At 55.7% G+C, this 9,172-nt stretch overlaps 3 non-coding genes across 3 annotated transcripts; 2 read left to right on the forward strand and 1 right to left on the reverse strand.

Annotated features, from left to right (window-relative positions):
- Positions 1-1,612: 1,612 nt before the first annotated feature.
- Positions 1,613-1,803, forward strand: LOC121170604. The gene has a single exon (XR_005886028.1). It is a non-coding gene; the product is annotated as a U2 spliceosomal RNA (small nuclear RNA).
- A 4,075-nt stretch (positions 1,804-5,878) lies between these two features.
- Positions 5,879-6,069, forward strand: LOC121170605. Its single transcript, XR_005886029.1, has one exon. It is a non-coding gene; the product is annotated as a U2 spliceosomal RNA (small nuclear RNA).
- A 2,275-nt stretch (positions 6,070-8,344) lies between these two features.
- LOC121170606 lies at positions 8,345-8,535 on the reverse strand. Its single transcript, XR_005886030.1, has one exon. It is a non-coding gene; the product is annotated as a U2 spliceosomal RNA (small nuclear RNA).
- Between the last annotated feature and the right edge of the window lie 637 nt (positions 8,536-9,172).

Genomic DNA, 9,172 nt, shown 5'->3' on the forward strand with positions numbered 1-9,172 from the left:
CACAGCTCCATTGCAGCCACTGCGGTCACTTGGACGGACGGAAGATCTTCCTCTCTGTATATCTCACCTGCCTGCACACCCACATCCCATATGGTGCCAGTTCAACTTTATTTTGCAAGATTGTCCAATTGTTTGGGCCCCTGAACACAAGTTTGAGACCCAGGTGAGTTCTGGCTCCTGGGTGTGGCCTAGCCTGAACTGCTAGACACAATTGGAGTATGTCTGTGATCCCCCTCTCTGTGACTCTGGCTTTAAGCAAATCAAGAACTCTTAAGGGAGGAAGGAAGGGAGAGCAGGCGCAGCAGAGTGGTCGACCCGTTCTGCTTTCCATCCTCTGACACGCAGGCTCTGGGTGTCCTCTACTGGCCTTGGGGCGTGGGCTGTCACGTCCTCTGTGTGCATCCAGGCCTGTTGTCCACTGCACAGGCATAAGCAACTAAGGAGGCGCAGTCACCAAGACACGCACTGGAACTCGGTGGGTGCCGTGGCCCAACCCGGCCTGGCCTGCGCTCAGCCTGGCCTCGCTCATGTCAGTGTGCTGCAAAGTGGCCCAGGTTGGCCCATCCCCAGACCCAGCACACACATATGCCACCACTTGCTTCAGCCCGGCCTGGCATGCCCTGCCCCTAGACCCAGGCCCTTGTGGTCACCAGAGGGAGCTATGGCCTAGCAGGGAGCTGCCCCTACCAGGTCTGCTGCTGCTCCCATGTGCTGCGGCCCAGCTTGCCACGGGCCTGCCCCCAGTCCTAGCACGCACTGGTGGGTACGAAGGCCCAGTCTGACTGACCCAGATGCTAGCACAGCCTGACCACCCCATATCCAATTCTGATGAGAACCGGCAGGGGCTGTGGTCTAGCCCAGCCCATCCCACAACCGTTCTGGCTCTCAGAAGTGCCAGACCGAGCTCACGCATCCAGCACTCAGGTAGTGTGCCTCCTCTGTAAGGCAGAGGATGCACGTCGGGGTGCTAGGCTTTGCGTGTCCCGGTCCCTGCTGCTACAGCTATGTGTGGTTTGAACCAGGGGCTGATGAGCTCGCTGCCCAGCCACAGCCCCATCTGTCGACCTTTCAAATAAACACACGAATCTTCAACTCCCAATAGAGACAGAAACTGTAAGTAAAGGACACAGGTTTAGAAAGGACACAGGGGCACCCTGTAGGAGAAATGGGGGGTGGGGTGCGAACGCGACAGTTGAGAGCTCTGGGTGGCATCTCAGCGGTGACAAGGAAACCCCTACCCGTAACTGATGCAGCGAAACAGCAGGAACAGCTCACAGCTGTGCTCAGAGGTCGGGAAGGCCTCTGGAGGCGCTCAGGGGGCGGGGCCCGAGCAGGTGGCGGGCGGGGACGTCAGCTCCGGGCGGGTGAGGAAGAGGCGGAGCATGCAAATGAGAGGCGGCTGCTGAGCCCGGGCATGCCGGGAAAAGCATGGCAGTCAACGTTCTCGCCGAGAACGTGCCGAGTGGGAGGTGTACAGCGGAGCCTGACGAGGTGCATGAGGAGTGTGAAGGAAAGAAAGGAAACGGGGGTGAGAAGTAGGGATTGGGTTAGTGACCGCGGGTAGAATGTGTGTGAGCCGAGTTGGGAAGCGGGAGGCGGGCATTGGGTAGGTATCGCTTCTCGGCCTTTTGGCTAAGATCAAGTGTAGTATCTGTTCTTATCAGTTTAATATCTGATACGTCCTCTATCCGAGGACAATATATTAAATGGATTTTTGGAGCCTGGAGTTGGAATAGGAGCTTGCTCCGTCCACTCCGCGCATCGACCTGGTATTGCAGTACCTCCAGGAACGGTGCACCCCCTTGGGGGAAATGAGTGTAGTTACAACAGTAGAACTTTGTCTCTCCCTTGCCCAACCTTGCCACTAGTCTTTTGCTGATGTTTCTCCTGCAACCAATAATTGCTGCTGCTGCTGCTTCTCTCTTCCTCAGTCTTTCTTGCTTCCCAACAGCAACTTACTCGCCACCCAACTGCAATATACTGCATTTCTCATACCAACCTCCTCCCACAATGCGCAGCCTCACACTCTTCCCTGCAACACTACTCTTGCAGCAATATGTCTTACACCCACTCTTTCATTACACACACCACCACCAGCAGGCCTCACGCTGCCTCACACCAAAGCCCAACACTCCATCTGGCTCTCCCCTCCCCTGGCTGCACGCGGACCTCTCCTCTCCTCTCCTCTCCTCTCCTCTCCTCTCCTCTCCTCTCGCATTGCACCGTCTTCCCGCCCGAGTGCACTAACACAGTAGCGGGCAGCTGTGTCCCAAGTGGGGGATCTGCCTTGGACCCCGCAGTAGCCTTTTTTTTTTTACCCCACAGCAAGGGTCTCCCGTCCTCCTCCCCACTCCCACAGGAAAAAAAAAAAGCACTGCCCCCTCCTAGCGTTGCCCGGGAAGACAGCCAACAGGCAGTGCCGGGGTCCGTCCAACACGCAAGAAAATGCTGAACACAGACACCATTGCATTCATCTGCGCTGCGCCCATCATCCGCACTTTCAAGATGACAGACGCCCTTGCTTAAGGAAGCAGCCTTGCAGCCCCAGGAAGAGCCCAGCGGCATACAAAGCTGTCCCTAAATCCTTGCCTTGTGGGAAGCTGGCAGGTCTTAGCACAGGGAGAAGACATTCACGCGGAGCCTCGGTGAGCTTTGATTCGTTCCTTGTGACTCATGGAAAGCAACAAGAAAAGCCAGTGCTGAGGCCAGGGCTGCTCTCTTCTGTTGGCTTGTGTTTCAAGATTGGATTGGGAAGGCAGATCTACGGAGAGCAGGAGAGACAGAGCAAGATCTTCCACTTCCCAAGTGATCAACATGGCCGGTGCTGCTGCGCCCAGCAGGAGCCAGGAGCCAGGCACTCCCGCCAGGTCTCCCACGCGGGTGCAGGGTCTCAAGGCCTTGGGCCGTCCTTGGCTGCTGTCCCAGGCCACAAGCAGGGAGCTGGATGGGAAGTGGAGCTGCTGGGACGAGAGCCGGCACACGTTTGGGATGCCAGCGTATTCGAGGTGAGGATTTTAGCCGCTGAGCCACCGCGCCGGGCCCTCTTCTGCTGTTTTTAGCCAGGGGGAGGCACAAAGGGCAGATGACACCAGGGAATGCGGTCTGCCGCTTGGTGTTCCAAGGTTTGACACAAGCCCAGGTGTTCCGGGCTTGCGAATAGCTCCCTTGTCAACCACCGATGCACTCAGCTCCTTCATGAGAGACCCAGCTGAAGCCCAGACTTGACTGTTGGGAATCGACCGGTAGACGGAAGACTGCCCTGCTTCCCTCCGAGCTCCCTGCTCTGGTGGCCTGGGAAAGTAGTTGAGGACGCTCCAGCACCGGGACCCTGCACCCGTGTGGGAGACCCGGAGGAAGCTCCTGGCTCCTGGGTTTGGATGGTCTCAGCCCCAGCTGTTGCGGTCACGTGGGGAGTAAACCGTTAGAGGGAAGATCTTGTACTCTGTGTCTCCTCCTCTCTGTAGATCTACCTTACCAATAAACAGAAATAAAGTTTCAAAAAAAAAAAAATACAACCCCAGATAATCCCATAAATCTTTCTTTAACATTGCACATGCAGAACATTACTCAGTGGGAGATCCCACTCATTCTGCCAAACAGTCACAACGTGGTTGTTAGGCCAAGGCGGTGGGAAAAGGGATCTGGTGGGACTACATGGAGGCTCCTGGCTCCTGGCTCCTGGCCTCAGATTCGCTTAGCTGTAACCGTTGAGGCCACTTGGGGAGTGAAACAGCAGATGGAACATTCTTCTCATGCTCTGTGAATCTGCCTTTCCAGTTAAAAAAAACATATGTCTCTTTTACTCTTTTACGCACACACACACACGCACGCACACGTATGTCATACACCCATGCCAGGCTGCAGTCCCTGCACGTAAGCGCTAGAACCAAGATAAGGAGCAGTCCAAACCAGTCCAGGTTGCCGTGGGTCAGGTCTGGGTGTGCGCAGGCCAGGCCGGGTCAGATCATGGCATCCGTTGGCAGACTGAGAGCCAGAAGGAGGTACAGGAGGGGCTGGGTCGGGCCGCAGAACGGGCCAGTTCACACTGGAGCCAGGATGGGGATCTGACTGTGCAAAGCTGGGCGATAGCCCCAACCGACATAAGCTCGAACTGGGAGCAGGCTGGACCAAAGCAGGCTGAAGCACCCCTGGTAGATGCCACGGTGAGATGAGCCATGCCAGTCTAGGGGCTGTGAGTGCTGTGTCCATGTGCACTGGGGGGTGGAGGGGTCCGATGGCGCTGGCTGGTTGGCCAGGACACTTCCGTCCACCTGCGAGGTGTGTGTTGGCTGGCTCCGTGAGCCCTGGAGGTGGGGAATCCAACAAGGCCTGTGCAGGTCCTTGAGCCTGCCTGCACAGTGGGTGCTGTGTCCATTAACTTCAGCGGCAGGGGCTCCCCTGGGCCCAGGTTGCCTGGCCCGGGCATTTGGGCCCACCTGCACGGTGGATGCCAGATTTGTGATGCCTGGGGGCAGCCGTTCCCGTGGGCCCTGGGGTCGTCTGGGCTGGAATTTTCATCCTGACTGTGTGGTGGGTGCTGGGTTCGGGAGCCCCAGGGCTCAGATGTCCTCTGGGGCACAAGCTGCCTGGCCCAGGTCCCCAGGCCCACCTGCGAGGTGGGTGCCAGGCCCAGGAACCCCAGGAGTGGGCTTGCGGCAGGTCCTGGGCTTGGTTGCCTGGCCTGGCTCCTTGGGCCCACCTGCGTGGTGGGCGCTGGTTCTGTGAACCCCAGGCATGGAGAGTCTGGCACGGCGGCTCTCTGGTCACTTGGCCTAGGTTCTCGAACTCACCTGCACGGTCGCTGCCGAGTCCATGAGCCTCAGGGTCGGGGATGTGGCAGGGCACAGGACCTCGAGCGGGCACACGTTCCACCTGTGAGAACTGGTCTTCCTCGGTGTGAAGGATGGAGTGCTGGACCGCACGCAGACCATGGTGCACACAGCCCATTGTTCCTGTGGAGGATATCTGGTCCCACGCCGAGAATAAGGAACAGAACCTATGGACGATTACCCCAGGCAAATGGGCAAATGATCACGGCAACTATCTGGACAACATGGAGACTCTAAGGTTGACTGTGTCAGCCAACGGACACTGGAAGGGACTTCTCCTCCACGGATCGGCCAGACCGACAGAGTTCAGAACTGTCACACGCACCTGGGCAGAACACTCACAGCATGGGTCACGCGGGGCCCTGGGTCGAGATGGGGGGGCTGCTCCCTGTCCTCGGGTCCCGCGATGGCTGGGAGAATGGGTATGACTTCTGCCCTTACTCACCCTTCTCCCCAGGCATGGGCAGAAGACACAGAAAGTCTGGGAACAACGATCACACCCATTTGGCCCTCACCCTGCATCCCTCCCGACCAGATCAACTCTGTAAACGCCACCTAAGGTCCTACTCCTAAGGACAGCAGCAGCGATGATGGCTTATGCATTCCGGTGCACTGGGCGGGCGCGTGGGGGGCGGGCTAGCCCTTCTCTCCGCACTCCACATCCCTCTGCCCGCTCCCGGGCCGCAGACGGCTCAGGACAGCCCCTGGCAGTCGTGGGGAGGGCATCCGTCCCGCGTGGGCAGCCGAGACGCCCCGACGGGCACCGGGCCGGGTGCTCGGGGCGGGCGGGTCCGTGGGCGGGTCCGTGGGCGGGGCATGCAGATGTCGGGGCTCGGGCCCCGCCCAGCAGCGCGTCCGAGCCGCGCGCGAGTGGAGACGAGGTTTGGCGGCGGCGGCCGAGGAGGAGCGGGAGGAGGTGGCGCGGCAGGCGCGTGCGCGGGCGGGTGCGGGGTCGGGGTCGGGGTCGGGGTCGGGGTCGGGCGCGGGGTGAGCGTGAGTGTGAGGGGCAGGGTGTGTTGGTGTGTAGGGCGCGTTGTGTTAGTGCGGGTATCGCTTCTCGGCCTTTTGGCTAAGATCAAGTGTAGTATCTGTTCTTATCAGTTTAATATCTGATACGTCCTCTATCCGAGGACAATATATTAAATGGATTTTTGGAGCCTGGAGTTGGAATAGGAGCTTGCTCCGTCCACTCCGCGCATCGACCTGGTATTGCAGTACCTCCAGGAACGGTGCACCCCCTTGGGGGAAATGAGTCTAGTCTAAAAGCAGGTTACTGTTTTAGAGTTTGTTTGCTGTAGATCTTCTGTGTTTTCGTGCGCAAAGGTTGCTCAAATTGCGCTGTCCTTTTTCTTAGCAGCATAATCTTCTTGTAGGTGTCTTTGTGCTTTCCTTGTTGTTCACCAGCATCTGCACTTCCTGCGCTACAGCAGTTGGTAAGAAACCTGCTTGCTGCAAAAGTTCTGTTTCTCCCCTGTGGGTCTTTCTGTGTAAGAGCCTTTTAATGAGGCTCCTTAATGGAGCCTGTGATGCATTGTTTGGTATGTCATCATCATCAGTCAGTGCATGTCCCACTGTTGATGTCACCACAGTGGACTTGATCCTTGACCACATTACTTATCCCAGGCAGAAATGTTGCAAGCTTTGGGCTTAGCTTCTGCGTTGCCACCAGCCAGAACCTTTCCTGTCCGTTTTCATCTCAACAACAGCGTTTCTCAGGCCACAACCTGGCCACTGAATGGGAAGTGGCTTCGGGGGTTGGAACTGGTGACCATATAGTATCCCAGTGCGTGCAAGGTGAGGACTATAGCCACTTAAGCTATCATGCGAGGCCCGGCCCTTAAATCCTTGAACTTCTGTTTTACATGTTACTCATTGCTCAAAAGCTTTAGATAGGGTCCAGCACGGTAGCCTAGGTGGCTAAAGTGTTTGCCTGCTAAGTACTGGGATACCATGTGGGTTCCGGTTTAAGTTCCGGTGGACCCATTCCCAAGTAGCTCTCTGATTGTGGCCTGGGGAAGCAGCAGAGGACGACCAAAATCCTTGGGACCCTGCACTACACTGGGAACCTTGGAAAAAGCTCCTGGCTCCTGGTTTTGGATTGGTGCAACTCTCGCTGTTGTAGCCACTTGGGGAGTTATTCATTGGACAGATCTTCCTCTTTCCTCATCTGTATATATATCTCACTTTACTATAAAAATAAGTATTAAAAATAATAACAAACAGGCCTGGGATGGCCTTAGATGAGTTTTTCCGTGGGTATTCCCTACCAGCTGAACCACTTGACTCAGAACGCCGACATCGGGAATTTTGCAGTTTCTGTAATTTGACGGGGAGGATCTTCCTCCCTTTCACTGGGCCTCCACAGTGGCTCAGATGGAGCAATGGAAAGCATTTCCAAATGCAGATGGAGCAAATGGCAACCCATTGGAGCCTCCAGAGGACACCTGGTACTATGGCAGAGGACATAGGACAAAACAAATTGATCAACTACTCCAGCGAAACATTGGTAGTGAATATCTGGGCTGACGGAAACTCTAAGGTGGGCCCTAATAACCAAAGGATTCTGAAGAGATTTCATTGTGATTAGAGTGGTGGGACCAATAGCACTTTGTTGAACCGTTGAAACCACTTCAGAACTTCATGGTGTTATAAATTTGTATTCCTGTTGATTGTGTATTGTGGCTTTTCATTTTTCATAATGATTCATTTATTTTTATTACAGAGAGAGACAGGAAGATCCTACGTACAATGATTCACTCCCCAAGTGACCGCAATGGCTGGTACTGAGCCAATCCGTAGCCAGGAGCCAGGAACATCCTCCATGTCTCCATGCAGGTGCAGGGTCCCAAGGCTTTGGGCCATCCTCAACTACCTTCCCAGGCCACCAAGCAGGGAGCTGGATGGGAAGTAAGTGTGTGGAGAGCGGAGCCGCGCCTCAAAGATGGCGCTTGTTGATCCTTGCTTTGTGGCACAGAGGTGGTAAACAGGTTTCGGGAAGTTACTGAGGATTGGGCCAAGCACCACGCAGGGAAGCTACATGATCTAAGTCATGATTGGTGTGCTCGCCGGATGATGTGAGGAGCTTCCAGCTATGCTTGAAGTCCACAGCAATAAACTTTACAAAGAGTCTATACCATGCCCGAGTCTTGCTCACGGGACCAGGGACCCCGACAGAAGTGGAGCTACTGAGATTAGAACTGGCATCCATAAGGATTCCTGATGCGTTTAAGACGAGGACTTCAGCCGCTGGGCCCCAGTGCCAGGCTCATAGCTTTTCATTTAAGGGCATGTATGACTATGTAATGGAGACTACCACATACAGATGCGAAGATGCAATAGAGTATATATCTACTTGCAGACCAAACATGGGCTCCCCATGAAACTGGACTATACCTTGACAATAGGATTCTGAACTCTTTGCCATTATCCATCCCCTAATGATGGGTTTTTATTTGTGAAGAACCAAATTAGGATTCTACAGTGTAATCTGCTTTTAGACTAAACTTATTCCCCCAAGGGGGTGCACCGTTCCTGGAAGTACTGCAATACCAGGTCGATGCGCGGAGTGGACGGAGCAAGCTCCTATTCCAACTCCAGGCTCCAAAAATCCATTTAATATATTGTCCTCGGATAGAGGACGTATCAGATATTAAACTGATAAGAACAGATACTACACTTGATCTTAGCCAAAAGGCCGAGAAGCGATACCTACCCAATGCCCGCCTCCCGCTTCCCAACTCGGCTCACACACATTCTACCCGCGGTCACAAACCCAATCCCTACTTCTCACCCCCGTTTCCTTTCTTTCCTTCACACTCCTCATGCACCTCGTCAGGCTCCGCTCTACACCTCCCACTCGGCACGTTTTCGGCGAGAACATTGACTGCCATGCTTTTCCCGGCATGCCCGGGCTCAGCAGCCGCCTCTCATTTGCATGCTCCGCCTCTTCCGCCAGCGGGTCACAGCAGCGCGAGTACAGGGCTGTCCCACATCCGGCTGCAGCTCCCTGTGTTGCTGTTTTGTAACTGTGCGCGAACATTCCGAGCAGAAGGAGTTTGGGCTTTACGCGAGAGCGGTCTGTACAGGGAAGGCGCTGCGGGGTCAGTGCACTCCGCGGTTTTTGTAGAAAGAGAAGATGGCGTGGTGCTCGGAGCCGTAGGGTCTCCGGCTAACCCTGGGGTAGACTCCCAGGCGGCAGGGCTCAAGGTGCGTGGCCTCAGTACTTGGCCTTGGCCCTGGACGACAAGGCCCTAGGTACCTGCTCGGGGGATCCTGAGGCGGGAACACAAGGACCTTCAACGTTCAGATTGAAGCATCAGCTCTCGTGTGATAGTAGAGCTGGG

Source organism: Ochotona curzoniae, unplaced genomic scaffold, assembly GCF_017591425.1.
Source record: "Ochotona curzoniae isolate NIBS_2020 unplaced genomic scaffold, NIBS_Ocur_1.0 scaffold_2453, whole genome shotgun sequence".
Lineage (NCBI taxonomy): Eukaryota > Metazoa > Chordata > Mammalia > Lagomorpha > Ochotonidae > Ochotona > Ochotona curzoniae.